Here is a 21,213-nt window from a genome sequence, read left to right as displayed (position 1 = left end):
ATTAGGCCCCTAATTTTGCACTAAGCACTATGCTAGGCACTGCAGGAGATATTAAATATTAAATGTCTATTTTCAAGGAATTAAAAACCCATTAGAATATGCTATGAGATTTTTGTTGTTCATTTGGGGTTCATGACCCCATTTATTTTTGTTTTCTTGGCAAAAATACTGAAATGATTTGCCATTTCCTTCTCCAGCTCATTTTACAGATGAGGTACTGAAGCAAACAGGGTTGAGCGACTTGTCCAAGGTCAAGTGTCTGAGGCTGGATTTGAACTCAGAAAGATGAATCTTCCTGATTCCAATTCTAGCATTCTATCCCACTCTACCACGCAGTATCCCTGTGCATGAGATAGGTATGAATAAGGTGACCTGAAAAGGAACAGAGAGAGAAGATAGATCAGAGGAATGAAAGGCACTTTATGAAAGAAGGGTTCAGCAAAGGTTTCATAGAGGAGATGACATTTCATCAATCAACAAGATTTTAAAAGACAAGGTAGAATTTTAATAAATCAAGGTGAGAGAGGAAAGCATTCAAGGTCCAGAAATAGCATGACCAACATACAGAGATGGAAAAGGGTGATTCATAAATAGTTTAAATAAAAAGTCTTGAATGTCCAATTAAAAGGTCTGCAATGTCTCTATTTAATTCTGCCTGGGGGGGTGACACAGAATATTTTTTTAGGAGGATTAAACTGACATGTAAGGAGAATGAATAGGATTTGGTAAGATTGCAGCAAGAATGCAAGTAAGGTGATAAAATGGAAGATGGTAAGACTGTGAATGGAAGAAAAGATTAAATTAAAGTCATGGCAGTGAGAATGGAGGGGAAAAATTATTAGTTAGGCAGAACTGACAAAACTTATTAATTAGTTGACTGAGGAGTGAGCATGAAGAACCATGAGTCTCCAGCCTAGGAGGGGAGGATAGTGAAGGCAGAAGCTACTAATAAGAAAGTCAGAAGGACCAGGTTTGGGGAAATATGAAGAGTTTGGTAGGGGACGTGATAAGTTCCATCTCATTCTATCCAGCAGCTATAAAAGGATGCAAACAATTTCCTAGTTTAAATGGGTTCTCACCATGAGCTTGTGAAATAGGTCATGTTCCGTTCCCATTTAGGCAGTTAGCAAAACTGGGGACCCAAGAGAGGAAGTGACTGACTTAAGGTTAAAGAGCAAGGCTGGGATCCAGAATTGGAAGTTCCAAACTTCCTGCTGCCAGTTGTAGACACAGCTTTAAACACCTCAGTGTGTCCTGGCTTTGCTGATATCCTGTGCTTTGTGCTGTGTGTAATGATTTATGACAGGTGAGTATATCAGACCATTGATTAACTGTGTTTACTTTTGGTGACCATCCTGGGGAAAGAGGGGGAAGAAAAAGCTGGTTTAAAAGACAAAGACTGGAACAGACTAATTCCAATTGAATTGTGTTTCCAACACAGGAAAAAAGACTGACCAGCTGTGTGACTCTGGTCTAATGTCTCTCAGCCCCAGTTTTCCCATCTGTATAATGGGAATGATAATTCCCAGGATTATTAAGAATCCTATCTCAAAGCATTTATCTGCATATTAGCTATTATTATTTGCTATACTTATTTGTGAAAGTTTCAAAAAACACAGGGACTAGGCAATAGGCCTTGGTAGACATATTTATTTTGCACCTAAATTTATAGTTTTAACCAAAGCGAAGTTTTCATTCTTTTCTACCTATAAATCTATTTTGGAGAGTATTGGACCTGAAGTTTCAGTGGCATAGGGAACTCTAAGTGATAAAAAACCATTTACCAGTAAAGATTGATACCTATTCTGAAATTTATCTTCACAGAGTTTCCAGGCACATTGTGACTCAATTGGAATCAGTTTGTCCTGCCTTTTTCTTTTAAACCAGCTCTTTCTCTTTGCCCCTTTCATCAGGATATATACCAGGAATAAACTACAGTCAATCAATGGCCTGACATACTCACTTGTCATAAAATGAGATTGAATGCCTTTCTCAGGGTCATAAAGTTTTTATATGTCAGAAGCTCAACCTAATCCCAGGTTTCTCTGACTCCCAGGTCAACACTTTATCCAATATACCGCAATGATTCTTGTCAAATAAACTAATTAGAATCTTTCTTAATAGTTAAAATTATTAATATAGTATATCATATTATATAATTATAATGTATTATATTAATATAATATATTATAACACAATTAGTTTATATTATTAGTCATTGTTAATATTAGTTAATAATATTAATAGTTAATATTAAGTGGCAGCACAATGTACTAGAAAGACTTCTGGAATTGAAGTCAGGAGGAGCTGTCATTCAAATCCTGTTCCTTAAACTTCCTAATTATACAATATTGAGGCTCTCTGGCAGAGCCTCAGTTTTCTCATTTGTAAAAATGAATGGGTGGCCTCTGATTTCTTTTCTAGCTCTGAGCTTGAGACCTCATTTGTGATATGGGGTCAATGATAACTCAATGGAAATTACCTCCCAGATGTTCCTTGAGGTTGAAATAAGGTATATAATGCACTTTCCAAATTTTAGAGTCTTCTATATGTCAGCTAGCCTTGGAGAGACAATAAGAGGGAGGAGAGGAAGTCTGTCAATGAACACATTAGAATCATTTAGTGTTACAGCTGAAAGAGTTCAGAGGTCACCAAATCTAACCCACTCATTTTAAAAACCTAAAAGAAAACTCAAAGAAAAGCAGTGACTTGTCCAAATTCACACAGCTAATTTCAATTAGATTTGGAACCAAAGTATTTTCCATGACACCACACTAACTCTCCTGAAGGGATGAACCTGAGGCTTTCATCAAATCTTTTAGCTCTAATTCCCATTTGTCTTCCCACTATATTAGATTAACAGCTGACACTGAATAAATTGTGATACCTTGATTTACAAAACACAGACCAAGCAATTCTCATTCAACTCTTCTCTAAGCATATATAACTTAGAGTGAAATTAAAAAGCATATACTCTCATAATCAATGTTTTTCTCTACACACATACATATACAAATAGATACATGCACATGTATCGATTAATATACACATGTGTATCTATACACATTACATATATATGCACATGTGTATACATACACATAGTTTATTTATTAAAGTAGTGATACAGTATAATAGTGTCTAAGAAAAAATTACCTATTTTTACATATTGAATTTTAAGAGATGATTTGGATTTTTTTTTTTATCACTAACTGGGCACAAATTTGTGCCTCCAATTTTCAACAGCTTTTAATCATCACTTAACTCAAGTCTGGCTGAAACATTCTACATTCCTTACATGTAGTGCTGTGAGCAATTCATATCTCCAGTGCCATTTCTAATAATACTTTGTATTGCCTGTAAACTTTCCCTCTAGAGCCTACAAAGGCATCACTTTTTTTTTTTTTAATTACCTCTTTTCTTTATCAGAAAGACAATATTTGACTACTGGTGCTACATCTAATTAACTCACATCCTATATGATTTCTCTGGAGTCTCCTTATGAAAATACAAGTTGAGGGCCTCCTGATTTTTCTACAAGAAAGTTGTCTGACCATAGCTATCCTCTGAGGAGCTAGTAGGGCAGCAATAGTGGTCAGTTGTTTACTCAGGTTTCAAATTTCGTATTATATGTTTAGCCTATTTTCCTCTCCATCTGAATTTTTGACAAATTACTGGGGTCACTGAAGGAATAATTTGATCACAATAGCTTGGACTCCTATCCTAGAGATGATAACCTCCAAGATGTTAAAAATGCAAATATTTTAATGGCAGAACATGTCAAAAAACATGCCTTTTTAAAAGCAAGGAATTTAATTGGAACTAAAACAATTAGCACCAAAACAATCTCATTTACTACTGAAGAAATAAAGATTTCATCCCTGAACCAACATTGTGAAAACCTAGGGATAGGATGAAGACTCTTTTCTGAAACCAGGGAGTAGTTATGGCCATTCGATTATGTTGCAGCTTCTTTCGGTCTCATAGTTAGGAAACTATGGACTCATCAGAGTATAAAATCATTTCTTCTTTTCGCTTCCTTCAGCTTATTCTTGCCAGTCAGTAATTTCTATTATAAATGCTGTCTTCAATGTTTTTCTCTGGCTCTGTCACCCTTTTTTCTTGCCTTATACTCCAATTACATTTCAGTTACTCAACACCATAAATGACAGCATTTTAGGGGAAGGGAATAAACATTTATATAGCACACTATTTGTCAATCAAAATGTTAAGTACTTTTTTCAAATATTATCTCATTTAATCCTCATTATCTTGCATAGTAGGTGCTATTATTGTCTTCATTTTCACAAATGAGGAAACTGAGGAAAATGAATGTTAAGTGATTCACCCTGCATCACACAGCAAGTTTCTGAAGTCACATTTGAACACAGGTCTTCTTGACTTGAAGCCTAGTTCTCTATCAACTATACTGCCAGCTGCTTCTAGTGTTTTTTTTTTTAAATAGTTAATAAAATTATTTTTACTGATTTTTTCTGTTTCTTATCTGTAGTGAAATATCCCAAGAATCTCTATCCCTTCCAGACTGTCATTTCATATTGACAATATTTTTCTCTTTTTTCTTTTTTTAAATAATAACTTTTTATTTTCAAAATATATGCAAAGATAGTTCTCAACATTCTAATGAAGTCTTAATTGAACAGGCTCTATCACAGTAACATCATTGGTAACCTGCTACAGACTCTCCCTCTTAAAAAAAAAAAGAATTAAAAAAATTAATACCAGCATTCTTCTAGTTGTTGTTGTATAGCTAGGAACTAAACTTCACCTGTGTCATTTTCAGAAAAGTTCTGTGATATGCTTTGCTAAAAGCTAGAATAGCATGCTCCTTGTCTATCAGTGCAAAAAAGAAAATAAAGTTTGTCTGAAATGACCTGTCTAGAATGAAGTCATTCAAGTTCTTTATAATCATGATTTAAAAATGTATTAACTAACCAGTTGCTTAATAATCTATTCTAGAATTTTCCCAGGAATAAAAGTCAAACTTACTGTCCTATTATCTATCTTTTCCTTGCTATTTTTTAAAATGGAGACATTTGGTTCTAAATTTCCATTGATTAGAGAAATGCAAATTAAAACAACTTTGAGGTACCTCCTCATACCAATCAGATTGGATAATATGGCAAAAAAGGAAAATCATAAATTTTGGAGAGGGTTTAGGAAAATTGGAACATTAATGCAACGTTAGTGGAGTTGTGCAGTGATCCAACAGTTCTAGAGAGCAATTTGAAACTATGACCAAAAGACTATAAAACTATAACATGCAATTAAATGGCCAACCTATGGAGTTTATCCATCAGTATAATTATTTTACATGGCTCAAAATTGAAAAAGAAGGAGAAAGTAAATTGGATTACCATTGGAAAATTATAAAATTCCTTCTAATAACCCAAACTTCTCTCTAAGACATGTATCCAGTTTGCTGGTACCCGTGTCTTTCCAGCATTGTTTTATGGCAGTCAATGAATAAATACCACAATTTCTGAAAAATTTAAATGTATCACCCAGTATAATAGAGAAGCCAGTGGTCAGCTTGAATAGGCTGCAATATAAGGAATAACATGGGTAAAGGGATTGAAAAAGGATGACTACAAAGAAATATATGGACAGAAAAAGATGAATTGGGTAACTATCCAGAATTATGAATATGCAACGAACAGGCCACGAACTACATTGTTATTCTCAAGATGTCGATCAATCAACAACCATTTATCAATCTGAAGCAAGTACCATATGCCAGATACTGTGATAAGCACTGGGGATGAACAAAGAGACAAAAAAAAAACCAGTCCCTGACCTCAAGGAGCTTACAATCTAGTAGGAAACAGTTATTATGTGCCAAACACTATGCCAAGCAACGACACTGTCAAAGAGCAATTGGGGAAGATTCCCAGAATGTTGGTCTTGTGATGAAAATATGGGTTTCACAAAATAGGCTGGCATGAATGAATTGAAGGAAATATTGATATAAATGAGCTCAGAGATCCCTTTGAGTACAGAAATATTTATTCTACTCTCCTTGTCTATTTCTTTGATATTTTGACTCATCTGTCCTTCCAGAATTTTTTTTTTTTTTGCACAAAAGTACTTTTGAGAATCTTCACTTAAAATGATCTCTAACTTTTCACCTTCCTCCTTTTTGACACCTTCTAAACATTTTGCAAAGTGGGAAATAGATTTTAAATAATGTTTGTTCCAAGTAAATCAACACCGTCGTCAATAATTCTCTAGGAGAGCTACAGAAGGGGTGTAACTAATGACCACAACTAACACAGTGTCCTAGCAGAAGTTGAGAACAACCTCAGAAAAGAGAAGAAATTACAGAAATGTTGGTTGTTGATGCAGCTTAAAAGGAGGATGTCCTCTGGATTGATTGTGCACTGACCTCTGGTGATCAGGAGGTGTCACAGCAGTGATTATATGTATGTGTATGTGTGTTTGTATATGCACATGTACGCATGTACATGTGTGTATCACATCTATATCATGTGATAATACAAACAAGAACGGTGTATTGAAATCACCATGTTATATTTGACATGTGCTTTGAAAAACAAAACAAAACCAACTTTATCTAATAGAGATTCATGGCTTCATAAACAGTTCTCCTTTTCTTTTCTTTCATTAGGAGAAAGTTCATATTTGTTTATATTTATCACGTTCATAAAAACGAAAAATTTAAAAGGAACTGCATGAAAATATTAATAAAAAATAACACAATAATGACTAAAATTGCCCTTTGAGTTTACTCTGTCTTCCACTTAGCCAAGGATGTTCTAGAATCACATTCTAAATCTAAATTTTTGACCAAGAATTTTCTGGACGCTGAGAATTGAGGGTAGGAGAAGAAAGAGCAAATGATTGTTATTTTTGAAAGAAAAAAGACAGGATACTCCAGAAAGTCCAAAATTATTTTTGTCATTAGATGGTGAATTTTAAAGGTAGGGGAGCTCTTGGGCACATAGGGAACTATTAAGGCTAACTTCCATTTTTCTGTTTGTTGTTTGTCTTCAAGATAGTCTCTTTGCTTTTAGTACTTCAGTGGCCTTCCCCCTCTTTTCAGAACTATATAGGCCTTCTGGTTTGGAGCTGAACTTTAATGATCCCTGGATATACTTAAATTATCAAATATGCCCCAGTGCTAGAGACCTTTCAAAATATTTTCACTAACATTATTTCATTTGAGGTCTAGGAATATCTTATTTATCTTTATATCCCATGTGTTAGTGCTTAACGAAGGAATAAACAAAAGGAAACAAAGGAAAGAGTGAATTAATAAATTAATTTGGCCTTAATACATGCCTTTGAGTTCTACAAAATTCAAGACAAACTTTTAGCAGCTATTACTGGGCATACATCTGCTGACCTAATCTATGCTTTCATTCTGTAGGTAATCTCTATAAAGAAGATAATGGAGACATAGGTTTAGGATCATACATTTAAATTTGGGAAGGGTCTTTAGAGTGTATGCCACACAAACAACAACAAATAAGTGAATCCCCATTTCCAATTAATTAATCAATAAAGATGTATTTATATCTTTTTAAAATTTAATTTCCCCCCACCAAGGAACAAAAATCTATTTTCTTTTTCTCCCAATGGAAAAGAAAAAGAAAACTCTTGTAACAAATATTAGTCAAGAAAAACAAATTCTCACATTAAACATGTCCAAAAATTATGTCTTATATGAGCTAATACAAAGTGAAGTGAGCAGAACCAGGAGAATATTGTACACTGTAACAGGAATATTGTAACAATAATCAACTGTGAAAGGCTAGCTACTCTGATCAATATGATGATTCATGACAATTTCAAAGAAGTCATGGTGAAAAATATTATCCTACAGAGAGAGAACTGATGAACCCTGAGTTTAAATTGAAACACATTTTTCCCCTTTCTCCAGTTTTCTTTCTTTTCTCCCTTCCCTCCCCATCATGATGTGAATAATGTAGAAATGTTTTGTCTAACCTTATATGCATAATGTATTTCTTGCCTTGTCAATAAGTGGGGGAAATGGCTGGAGGGAGGGGGGAGAATTTGTAATTGAAAATTAAAATTAAAAAAATTAATCCATAATTTTTTTCTCAGGAAGTGAGTAAAATGCTTCATCACTGATCATTTGGGATGGTGATTGGTTGAGTTGAACAGAATTCTCAAGTCTTTTAAAACTTTTTGTCTTTACAATGTTGTTAATATATGAATTGTTTTCCTGGTTTTGCTTACTTTACTCTGTCTCAATTCATATGAGTCATCCAAGTTTTCTCTGAAACTATTATTTCTTTCATCATGTCTTATAGCCTAATGATATTTTGTCACATACATAATATATAATTCATCTAGCCATTGATAGGTACCCTTCTCCCTCTGTTTCCAATTCTTCGCCACAATAGAAAATAATGTTATGACTATTTTTATACATGTGCATCCATTCCCTCTTTGATTTTTGGGGGGGCATGGGCTAATAGTATTATCACTAGGTCAAAGAGTATACATAGTTCAGAAATTTTGGAGGCATATTTTCAAGTAGATTTCCATACTAGCCAGACCAATCAAGAGATTCACCAAAAGCATATTAATGTACTTGTATTCCTGCAGCTGTTCTAACATTAGCAATTTTTCTTCTTTCAACATTCAGTACCTATCCTAGATGTTGGTATCATGAAGACAAAAGTATAACTGTCCCTTTATGGAAAGGAGTTCATTTTAGTCAGAGGAATAGCTTGTACAAAGGCATGAAAATGGGAGATCTGGTTGGAACTGAGACTGTCCATGTACTCTGAGGATCAGCCAAATGATCTTTGTAGAGTTTTGTATTAGAAGAGTTCAAGATTATAATCAGACAGACAGAAATGACTTTTTTAGTCATCTAAATTGTTGTGTGAGAACAAATTTCTTCCCTGCCAAGTTCTTATTCACAGGAAATGAGTTCTTTCTTCACCCATGATTTCTCCCTCCTCCAAGCCATCCTACGCACTGCTGCCAGATTAATTCTTAATGTATTTCTAATCATGTTATTTCTCCTTCTAAAAAAAATCTTTATAAGAAAAAGACATGAGAGCCCCATTAGGATTAGGGATATTGTGAAGGATACAAGAAAAACACTCATTGGGATTTCAGAGAGCCCCAAGATAGGGCCTGGAAAGTTTCTAGAACAGTTTCTTTTTTTCCAATTCAGATTATTCAATGGATTAATACAATATCTACACTCTATATTGGGAACCATTCTCCTTCCCCTTATCCCATTCTAAACTAAGTAGTTTTTGGCAGTTTGGTTTTGGTAGCCATAAGAAAGAAGGAAATATAGAATAATAGAAGAAACAGGAGATATTAAGAAGGAAGAAGAGAAGAAAAGGCCTTTAAAAAAAATTTTATAGGAAGTAATGACCTGGAGTCGTTAAAAAAAATTGGATGCTAGTAAAATAAAAATAAAAATACATGGTGAGGATTATTACTATGAAAGGCAATATGGTATAGTGAATAGAAGTTAAATCAAGAAGATGTGGATTAAAACTGTTCCTTGGGGACTTGGAAAGAAAAATATTGACCACATCTAGAGAAAGAAAAATGCAGACTGAATATATGGATTACAGCATATCATTTTCACTTTTTTTTTGTTTCTTTCTTTATCCTGGTTTTTTCCTTTTGTTCTTGGTCTTCTTTCACAACATGACTAATGTGGAAATGTGTTTAATATGATTATATATGTACAATTTATATCAGATTGCTTGCTGTTTTGAGGAAGAGGAAGGGAAGGGAGAAAATTTTGGAGCTCAAAATCTTACAAAGAATGTTGAAAACTGTCTTTATGTGCAACTGGGGAAAATAAAATACTATTTAATAAATAATAAAATGAAATAAAATTGTTCCTTGGACACTTACTTTCTATATGACCCTGTGTAAAGGGCTGAAAGTCTGAGTTGATGCACTGAGGTCGGACAACCAAGCACTTAAGGCTAATTACTGATTGCACAATACTCTATTAGCATATGCTTGGAAAATGGCCCTTCCCACTATTCTGTGCTGGTTCAATCTTTTGGTGTATATAGAGAATTGTGGGAAGGATTAGGGAGTGGAATAAGATAAAGCAGGGTCACTTTGGCGGTAGACAAAGAGAAGAAAAGTCGTGGAGATCCTGCATCTATCCTGTTCACTTCTACCCCTAAAGACCAAGAATAAAGACCAAGGACTTTTGCTTATCCTGACTCTGGCTGATTCTAAGGCATCCAGGGTGCTAACTCGGTCTTCACAACCCTGGACAAGTGACTTTCATATTCTGTTTCATTGTCTTCCAGCCAAACTCCCAGTTGGAGAATTTGTATTCCATAGCCTCTAAGATCACTTCCTATTTAAACCTGTGATCATGTACTAGACAGTCAACAAGAATTTTAGAACTGGAAAGCTCATCATCAGCCATCTTGTTAAAATTATTCCAGATAAAGCCTTGCCTTTCTGATCCATAGTTAGTAGATATTAGGCTAGCAGAATTATGGCTAAAAAAAAAGTCAGAGAGAGGCACATATGGATTGCCTTTGTTGGAGCTATTAAAATTTTCTTTAACTACCTCTCTGAAGATAACCTGGAGTTACCTATCTAGAAAATGGAAAGAACTGTTTCTTCTCCCCCATGCAAAACCCTACTTACAAGGGTACCCATTGATTGGATTTAGGCTACTCTTCACTAACAATAATACCAAATTAGTGATTTCTCATTCACAGCCCTGATGGCTCCCATCCTGAGTTGGTTATCAGTCACTGAAGCCTGAAAGACTTAAAAACTGATGGAACTGGCAAAAATCAAACAAATTATGATGGGGAGGTACCAAAACTATTGGAAAGGTTAGCCTGAATATAAGTAATCGAAGAAGCTACTTGAAAACCCATATTTGGAGAGAAAAGGAGATGAGGAAAGCCTTCATTGGCAAACAGACCATTAAATGGGTTGAAATAGCTTCTAATAGATCAGTTCCCAGTATTTAGCACAGTTCCTAGCATTATTAGGGACTTAATAAATGCATCTTGACTGATTTTCTCCCAATTATCTTAATGCTTTAATGATCAAAAAGGACTTGATGGTGATAAACTTGTAACAAACATCCTGCTCTGGGCTCACTCTCCATCTACTCATAAATCTGGTCTACAGAAGGTAGATAGTTATCTATTTTCCCTCAGTTTTTTAATATCATTTAAGATGTAGGGTTGATTTTTAGTGTTAATGTTCATGATTATGTCTAATGTTAATACTCATGATTCCCCATCAGGTGTGCTGTCCATTCCCATTAGACATCCAGAGTTATTTAGCTTTTAAAAAAGGTTTTATTGACAGAGTATAAAAATAAAATTTAGTACAAAAACATCTCTCCCAAAAGTCTATGCAACACTCCTTTACAAGTATATACAAGTGCAAAGGAAATAAATTCATGTTTAGAAGGCACATTTTACAAAAGAGCAATTCATAGATCTGGTTTCTAAAGTCCTTCTCTCTCAGTGTGTTAATTCCTTTTCTTATGTGAGTGTTGCTCTCAGCTTAGCTCTGAGGGTTTATGTCCCCATAGAGTTTAGAAGCTGACTCAAAAGAGGCAACTCCTCAATATGTCCAGTTTGTCCTTTCTCAGTTCCTCCCAAGATATATTATTTGTTACTCCCTGATGACACGGTCAAAGGTTAGAGGAAGGGGAGTGTCAGATTCCCTCTTAATCTCAGTTCCATTTTACTACTCTGGTTCTAGCTCATGAATTTGGCTCCTCCAAGTATTTCTTTAAAGCAGTTGTTAGAATCTACTTCTCTGGAAGTAGGGTCTGAAGTTGTATTTAGTTATAATGTTAGTCATCAGCTTTCATTTAATGACTCAAGCACTCTCTCTTTGAACAATGACTGATTCTTACTAGATAAAAGTATCAGGACATAGAGCATCTTAGTAGTTACATTTATTGGCAATGGGATGTGAGACACTTCTTACATCTATTTAATGATAAGAGACAGCTTTGAATGAAGAAGATCTGTATTGTTTGAAGCCTGACCCAAACCCTCACTTACTACATGACACGAGGCAAATCATTTACCTTCTCATTAGCTTCAGTATCCTTATCTGTAAAATGGGTGTATATGGTGGGAACAATATGTTAACCCTCTGTCCCCTTCAAGTAAAGCCAGTTTTTCCTTAAAGTCAATTAAAACCACCCTCAAGAGTTAATTGACCTGGGTGACTAAATGCTCACCCTGTTGACATCACTTTCTCATTTGTAGAATACAAACATCCACTTGGGAACTTTGTTATCAAATTCTGTTTGATGGAAGAACCATCACATTCAATTCATGGGCAGGAGAAATTCACTCCATCTGCTTATAGTGTCCTTACTTCATATCTTTGTTGAATATCCTTCGTCTTTGATAGGTAAGTAAAAGCTCATCTTGTTAACTGTTTATTGTCTACAAGTATCTCATTTTATTTTAATATCTGCTCTAAACTGCCAGAGAAATGGTCTGAGTAAGCCCAAGCCCAGAAAAGAATTATAATAGCACCTACCTCAAAGAGTTATGAGGTACAAATGAAATAAAATAAACTACCATATGTAAGTGAGCTGTAATTAAGTGCAATCCATTGCTCCTAGAACTTTAAGTGTAAGAGAGCTAGAAACATGCCTAACCATCTATTCCAACCTCTTCCTTTATAGGAATTTGAAATATGAAGCTTGGGTGAATTTCAAGCTCTCAGAATCAGAGATGAATTAAGTGTTTCTTGAGAAGTTCATTTTGGTGCAAATCTGAAAAATGCTATAGAGTTGGCTGATGGGGAGAATGCTTCATGCTGATAAACTTGATCTGTGACTTCTAGACTAGGCTATTCCTGAATGTCTTTTGAATTCAGCCAGTCCTGATGAAGGAATGAACCTTCAGTGTTAGTTGCCTGTTCCAATAAAGTCTTTTCTGTCCTATATTTGAACTCACCTAGCCAGGATGCTAGGACACTGAAATCTGAGATACAGGAAGGATTTCTCTCTTGACTTTTCAAAATTCACAAGGACAGAATCCCCAGTCCCTTCACTCAAAACACGAAAGGATAAACAGAGGCAAAAAACTCAGGCTTATTTTACAGGGCTGCAAGGAGAGTAAGCCCAAGATTTCCCCTCTTATAGCATGTCAGTGAAGAAATCAAACCAACAGAAACAGCTAAGGGAATTCAACAAAAGAGCATGTCCCAGACCAACCAAAGTTTTCTGAAGGTGGCCATAGTTCCATTTTTGCATCTGAAACCAAAGACATGATGTTGTTACCAGACCAGAACCAATTAAAGAACATCGATGAATATTCCAAAGTATCTTCAAGGCAATTTCATTACAAATACCAGTACAATTCTCCATATTCTGTTTCATGTGAAGAGACACCATCAAAAGAGCTCTAGGGATATGGCAATTCTGGTTGCATTTGCTAGCAAGATTTCCCTTTGGCCCTGTACAGCCACAGCCAAAAGCAAAGAATATACAAAAAAAAAAAAAAAAATTGAAACTATTAGCCTTCCAACAGACTAAAGAAATTCTCCTAGTTATTCAATTTGAATTAAGAATCTTTTTCACCTTGTATAAAGTTGTGCAGGATGAGTACTTGATAAATGTCATGCTGAATTAAGCAGTCAGTTGACTCCAATGCATCTTCATGGCAGGCAGGTGACCTTGAGTTCTGGAAGATTAGGCTAATAGAACACAAGCAAATTTCAGGAGATTCTTCAAGGGCTTCAGATTGTATGTGACTCCAGTGGCAAACTATTTACTTTCTGTTAACCAACCTAATCATCAATAGTGTGATCATTTGGTGATGAATTCTTTGGCAATTATGACCTATGATAAAATGCAAAATGCAAAATGGCCTAGAAAACTTGACCTAGTGATACTGGCCTCCTTGTTGTTCCACAAATAAGACATTCTCCCTCTTGACTTCCAGATTTTTTTTTTTTCTGGATGACCTGCATTCCTGGAACACTATCCTTTCTCTGGGACTACTGTTCTCCCTGACTTCCTTTAAATCTCAACCAAACCCCATGTTGTTATATGAAGCCTTCCCTAATCCCTCTTAATTCCAGTTCATTCCCTATGCTTATCATGTATACAGTCTATTTGTGTATATTTGATTTCTTGTTATCAGCCCATCAGATTGTAAGCTCCTTAAATACAGTACTGTCTTTTGCCTCTTTTTGTATACAACTGTTCTTCCCATATATTAACTTTCCCCACTGTGGTTTTGTTATATTGAAGGGTCAGCATCAAAAATTAAATGGGACTTTTGGGGGAGTTTTGCAGAATTTGCAGATGACACATAAAAGTCAGAAGATAGTACAAGGCCTATGACCAAATATTTAACCAGAATTTTACAATAAGGTAATATAAAATATCCCATAAAAGAAAAAGAAAAAAATTGGACTTCTCTGGTACTATGGAAGAGCCAAAATAATTTACTCAGATTAGATGGGCATATGGTAAGGGGCTAGGGATGTAGAAATACCATGCTCCTAACCCTTTCAATATGGAAGGAATAATTATTCTCAGTATTTAGTATAGTGCCTAGAACACAGTTGGTGCTTAATAAATGTTTATTGATTGGTGAAGGAATGAAAAACATACACATGTATTATCTACTTACTATTTGCCAAATATTGTTCTAAGCACTGGAGATCACAGACATATCCCCTCTTACTTCTTTGCTCTCTTCCCCCAAGAGCAAGAGCTTTTATTTTCAGTCAAAGACATTCTGTTCTGCAGTGTTCATGGAATTTGAAAAAAGAAAAAAAATAACATGAAAATAATTGCAGTTTAAGTTCCAACATCTGTTACAGAGAATGAAGAGATAGAGAAATTATGCAAAGAACTCAAAAAATCCCTCCAAATTAAATCAACATATACTTCTTTTGCTTGGTAACTTTAATGTAAGCATGGGAATAGGCAAGCATGACAAAAACAAGTATGGTGGAAAATATAAATCAGAAATAAGGAATGAAAGAGAACAGTGATTTGAGGATTATCCAGAAGTCTCACAATAATGTACCATGAATACTCTCTTTGACAAAGGAATCAAAAGACCTTATCATTTCTTTAAAAATGAAGGTGATCATATTTTAACAAAAAAGAAACAAATCATTACTGATGTGGGAGTCACTTCATAAATCATTTTTCTATATAGTTTAGACCAACTGTTAGAAAAAATATCAAGATTAATAAAAAGTTATACAAATAAAAATGAGAAAAAGTATGCAATGAAAACCACTAAAATTTGAAATATTTAAACATCTTATTGATGTGAAAACATGAGACATGGATGGAAGAAAGACATATTTACTGATAAAAATTTCATACACAACATCACAAATTGTTGTACAGAAAATTATAATATAAATTATCATAATAAGATAACCAAAAGAATCTAAAAACCACCTTGGGGAATACCTGACTTACTTCCCAAGTAGAGAGAGAGATGGCAGCAAATGGCATTACCAATTTAGACTATAAACTAATTTTTGAACTCTCATGGAGAAAGGTGATGGTAGATTAGAAATGCAATTTCATAAAGCAATGACACACAATAAAGATCAAAAACTAGCTTATAGAAAGCTTGTTAAAAAAAACTCAATAAGCAAAATCTTCCCTAAGGCATTGAAGGATGAAATTGGAAGGTAACAAATGCGCGCACGCGCACACACACACACACACACACACACTACACATACACACACACATACACACACACACACAAATGAAAAAGATCTGCAAAGATTTCTTGCAATAAAACTTTTTTCAAAATCAAGGATAATGGAATCACTAAACTTAGATGGTAACTAAATGTGTTTTAGAATAAGTAAAAATTGAATTAAAGAAAAAAAAAAATAACTTTAAAATTGTAAAAACTAGACCAAAGTCATCAAGAAGGGGGTGAAGAGAAAGGAACAAATTTATATTAGGTGCCTACAATGTGCCATGAACTATGCTAAGTGCTTTAGAAATATTATCCTCTCAATAATCCTGAGAGTTAGGTACTATTATTATTCCCACTTTACAGTTAAAGAAACTTGAGATAAAGTTTAAGTGACTAGGTTACTCAGTAAGTGTTTGAGGCTGGATTTGAACTCAGAATTCATACACTGTGTCTCCTTACAGCCGCCAGAAAAGGTACTGAAAGTAACATATTTGTGACATTAATAAGGGGTCAATTCTCAAGATATCTGAAGGAAGGGTAAACACCAGAGCCGTGGTAAAATTCTCAGAACTTTTCATCTTCAAAAAAAGGCAACCAAGAAAATATCAATAACTAGTCACCTATCATGCTTATTTTTCTATTTGTAAAGCTTTATTAGGATAATATTTACATACATTAAAAGTATCCTTGATGAGACTATTAGAAGGAAACAGGCAATATTATTTGCTATAAGATGGTTCTCTAGGAGAGAGAAGAAAAAGGGAAAGCTTAAGAGAGAAGTTATAATTCTGTAAAAATATTCAAAAAATATTGCTAAAATTTATTTTGAAAAGAAATCACTATGATGCAAAAACAAAAAGCATCAATAACACTTTTTAAGTTAAAAAATAAGGAAGTGGAAAAAAATGTTCATGGTAGACCACATCACTGTCATCACACAAGTGACCACAAGAAGGAAAGAATACACGATCTCATCTTAGTTGTTTTTTGTTGACTTCTCCCTGAAATAAAGTTTCACTTTTTTAATATCAAAGTTCTTCCACTGTTGTTGTAAATTGGGGAAAACTATATTCTCTGCAAAACTGAAAATGAGATTCAGCCAGGAGACAAAGGAAAGTAACACAGTGGGGGGTGAATAGGCTACAATACTTCACATACAAGGAATTTTGAGAAGTAGAATAGAAAAAAATCATACAAGATATGTAAAAGTAAAAAAAAAAAAAAAAAAAAAGATAAGTTGATCTTAATTAAATTTAACACATTTGAATCCAAAGGGCAGTACTAGAAGAGTTGAATATAAGAAGAGAAGCAACAAATTTAGGTTTATGATAAGGAAGGGATTCTTAAAAATTACATCTATTAGAAAATGGAATGGGCTGTCTGCCTCAGGATGAAGTAGGCTGTCTTCAGCAGAGTTTTTCCCATAGGGTTAGATGACCATTTGCCAGATATGATGTAATGGAGTTTCTTCTTGAGATATGGGTCAGAACTAAATGTCATCAAAGGTTCCTTTCACCACTAAAATTTTGTAAAAACAAGGATTATAAGGCTTACCCAGCCCACTTCCTAAGGTGGCTGTGAGAAAAATTCTTTGTAAAACTTATGATAAGTGTAAATGTGAGTTTTCATTATTCTTCAGCAAGTGGTCTTTCTTACTGCTTATTTGAACTCACAAGGAATGGCTCAAGGCCTTATGACCTTCATGGATAGGAGCTACTCTGCTATGTGTACAGAAAATATGCAGGTAATAACTGTACTCAGAAATGAACAGAGAGGGTTGCTCCCTGCTTCCATCCTCTCTCCCCTCCTTTCAATCCAACACTAAGCATTTATTATATTGCAAGGCAATGTACCAATGTACTAAAGATACAACGACAAAAATGAAATGTCCTCAAAAACTTCATCTTTTCTTCTTCATTTTCTAGTCTGTGGCCCAAAGGATGGAAAGATAGAGTTAACATTTAAGCATATAATAATGTCATTTGAGGACAATGATGTTAGCTAGATTTCTTCTAAATAAGTGATAGATAAAACTCAGTGGTCAACCTAGAATGTTTCTCCAATAGTCATCTAATCTGTCATTTCCCTTTGTAGTACCCCAAGTATGAACTACAGTATTATGGAATCATAGAATATTAGATCTGGATTGGACCTTAATATAATGCAGTGTACTCTATTTAGTTTACAGAGAAGGAACTCTATCAAGCATATTTCCCTAGGAATAAATAAGAACTTTCTCTATAATTGAGCTAAATTTTATTGTCTATACTGAGCTCACTCTGCAATACGCCAGGTATGAATTACAGTATTATGGAATCATAGAATATTAGATCTGGATTGGACCCTAGTATAATGCAGTGTAATCTATTTAGTTTACAGAGAAGGAACTCTATCAAGCATATTTCCCTAGGAATAAATAAGAACTTTCTCTATAATTGAGCTAAATTTTATTGTCTATACTGAGTTCACTCTGCAACAGGAATGTGGAACCTCAAAGTCACAATCACCAATCATACTTGCTCTCTTTCAGCTCTGGTTTCCTCATCCCTACAATGAATAAATCACCCTGCCCATCTGCTTCCTTTGGGAATATTTCAAGTAGAAGAGAGATGCTTACACTATGTCTTGAGCTGTTCAAAATCAAAGGGGCTAGAGAAAGGCTAAGAGGGAAACTGTTCATTTTCCAAAGAAACATCCTTCAAAGTTCAGCTGAATGTGAAGCTTCAGCTCAAAACAAAAATTTAGTTGGAAATCAAGGGGCAGTGAGGGTCACAGAAGAGATGAGTGAAATAAGTTGTTTTCTTTTGTAAAACTTCCAAACCCTGGCCCCCCCAAAATCTTAAAAATCCTATTGACATGACAAAACTAAATTCTGGCTTGATTTTGAATTTTTTCAACTATTTATTGGCAAAGTAGAAAGAATGTGTGAATCCTGAAGATTTAAATCAGCCAGATTTTTTTTTTCTTTTTCTACCCATGGGAGATAGGGAGGTGGGGACATTGAACTCCTTGGAACATCCTTTTCTACTATTTCCAGCCAGAGTGAGTGAAATTTCAGTTTAGGTTCAGTGTCTTAGACTTTGAAATTCTGACCTTGATGGAGGCAGAATATGGCCTCTAATTAGGAAGAAAAATAAATACTTCCAGTGTCTTAGACAGTGCTTTATTTTGAACAGTTAGTCCTTGAAGCATTTTCTAATCATTTCCTTTCCTTTGGCTTTCTCCTGCCTTTACCTTGCCGTCCCCTTTCCCCCTGCCCCCCACAGCTATTATTTCTCTTAGGAGTATGTGCAGCATTCTATAGATCTCAGTTTCTTAATCAATCAATCAACAATCACTTATTAAGAACTTACTAAGTAACTGATACAATGCTAAGTATTGAGAATACCAAAAAACAAAACAAAACAAAACAAAAAAAGACTAACAGAGAGTACTTGCCTTCATGGAGTTTATATTCTATTTCAGGAGGCAACACAGTATGGTAGAAAAAAGCATTAATTCTGTAATCTGAACTTAGTTCAAATCTTACCTCTGAAACATACTACTTAAATGATCTTGGATTAAATAATCTCTCTGAACCTCAGTTTCTTCATCTTAAAAAAAAGAAAATGGGGTTAGATATGTATGACTAAATAGCTTCCAAAGTCATTTTCTTATATAAAAACAAGATACATACATAATAAATAAAAAATAACTTTTGAAGGGAAGGTATCCACAGATGGGAGAAAGTTGAGGGAAATGAGCAGAGATTTGAAGCAAGCCAGAGTTAAGGAAACAGTGAATTCCAGGCACGAGGGAAAGCTAATAATGGAAATAGCAGTTAGAGGATGCTATGTGATGAACAGCAAGCAGTTTTTTTGGTCCCTTGAGTGCATGTGAGAAAAGTAAAAAAATATGGCTAAATAAAAGTCTTTTTCACCTCTTTTTGGTAAAATTATTTATCATTACCTACTTCTTCCACCATATCCCTCTCCCTTTTCTGGCACTGGTATATATATAACACACAAACAAGATTTTGTGGGGAGGAGATAGCCAATAAAGGGATCAGAAAAATCTTCATGCTGAATAGTACTGAATATTAAGAAAAACTAAACATTGTAAGGAATGAAGATGAGAATGGAATGCATTCCAGTCATGGGGGCAGCCAGTATAAAGAGAAGACATGTAGAATCTGGAAAAATAACATTATATCCAGAGTAGTATCGAATTTGAAGGAGCTATTAAAAAAAACAACTAGTGAGTTGGTAATAAATGGAACTCATTATCCCCAAGAGTAGTACAGACTGAAAATATCAGTAAGTTTAGAAAAGGTTTAGTCTCATGGATGATAAATCCATTATGGCTTATTATAGGGAAGATAAAGATGTACAGGGTATATCTCCTTGAGAATGGGAAACATCATGGTTATAAAACTAACCCATGGGTCCCATGACATAAATGTTACAGACAGAAATTTGGACTGGATAAATCGTGTATCATTCAGGGTGACTTTTCTTATGAAAAATCATCTGTAAAATAAAGGGGATTAGACTGGAAGACTTAAAGATTCTTTCTAAATCTAAATTTATAATTTTATATATATCAACACTATATTATAGACAAAATATTGGGTCTGGAGTCAGGAAAACCTAGGTTGAAATCTATTTCTGACAATTACTAACAACCATGCTTGTTGACAAGCATTTATTAAATAACTACTATGTGTCAAGCATAGTGAGTGTTGCTAAACAGTGTGCTATGGACAAGTAACTTAACTACTCTGAATGTTAAGGAATCATACAACTTAAGATATAGAAAGGTTGTAGAATATATATGATTTCATAGGGGTTTAGAAAAGGTTTCCCAGAGAGTACTGTTGATTGCATGAGTAGGATGTAAAGAGTATCAGTGAAAATTCTCTGGTTAAATAGATCAGATAATTAATTCATTAAAGCTAATTTTTTTGTCTGTAGTCAATGTTGCTATCTTTAAAGCCTCTTTGGATGATAGATTTAGACTGAAAGAAACTTTACAGATCTAGTCCAATCCTTCATTTAACAAATTAGGAAATCAAAGCCCAGAGAGAAGAGACTTCCTTAAGAAGAGGAAATAAATCACAGTGCCAGGAAATAAATCCCATTTCTCTAACTCCAAAATCAGTCCCTATTTCACTCTGCCATGCTGCTTTTCAGAGTCTCCAACTTAATAACAAACCACTAAATTTCCAACTCAACTGTGTACTTTGTGTTGTATAAATGCTGACCTCCTGGTTCAATATTAGGAAAACTATTAGCATAATTGACTCTATTAATAACAAAATTAACAAAATTCATATGATCGTTTCAATAGCTACAGAAAAGGCATTTGATAAAATCCAACACCAATTCCTATTAAAACATTAGAGAGTATAAGAATAAATGGATTTTTCCTTAAAATAGTCAGTAGCATCTATTTAAAATCATCAGCAAGCATCATATGTAATGGGTATAAACTGGAACCATTCCCAATAAGATCAGGGGTGAAATAAGGTTGCCCAAAGAAT

The 21,213-nt window shown here is 34.4% G+C and overlaps 1 long non-coding RNA gene across 1 annotated transcript in view; it reads right to left on the bottom strand.

Moving 5' to 3' along the window:
• Positions 1 to 246: 246 nt before the first annotated feature.
• LOC111718604 overlaps positions 247 to 21,213 on the bottom strand; it is a 34,311-nt gene continuing 13,344 nt past the window's right edge. Inside the window, exons 2-4 of the long non-coding RNA XR_004231870.1 lie at positions 14,646 to 14,758; positions 13,586 to 13,701; positions 247 to 372 (exon numbers count right to left, since the gene is read on the bottom strand). This is a non-coding gene — a long non-coding RNA (uncharacterized LOC111718604). The remainder of the gene's footprint in view (positions 373 to 13,585; positions 13,702 to 14,645; positions 14,759 to 21,213) is intronic.

The sequence above is a fragment of the Sarcophilus harrisii genome, chromosome 2 (assembly GCF_902635505.1).
Source record: "Sarcophilus harrisii chromosome 2, mSarHar1.11, whole genome shotgun sequence".
Lineage (NCBI taxonomy): Eukaryota > Metazoa > Chordata > Mammalia > Dasyuromorphia > Dasyuridae > Sarcophilus > Sarcophilus harrisii.
Note: the sequence above shows the minus strand (reverse complement) of the source record. Positions and strands in the feature narration are given on the sequence as shown.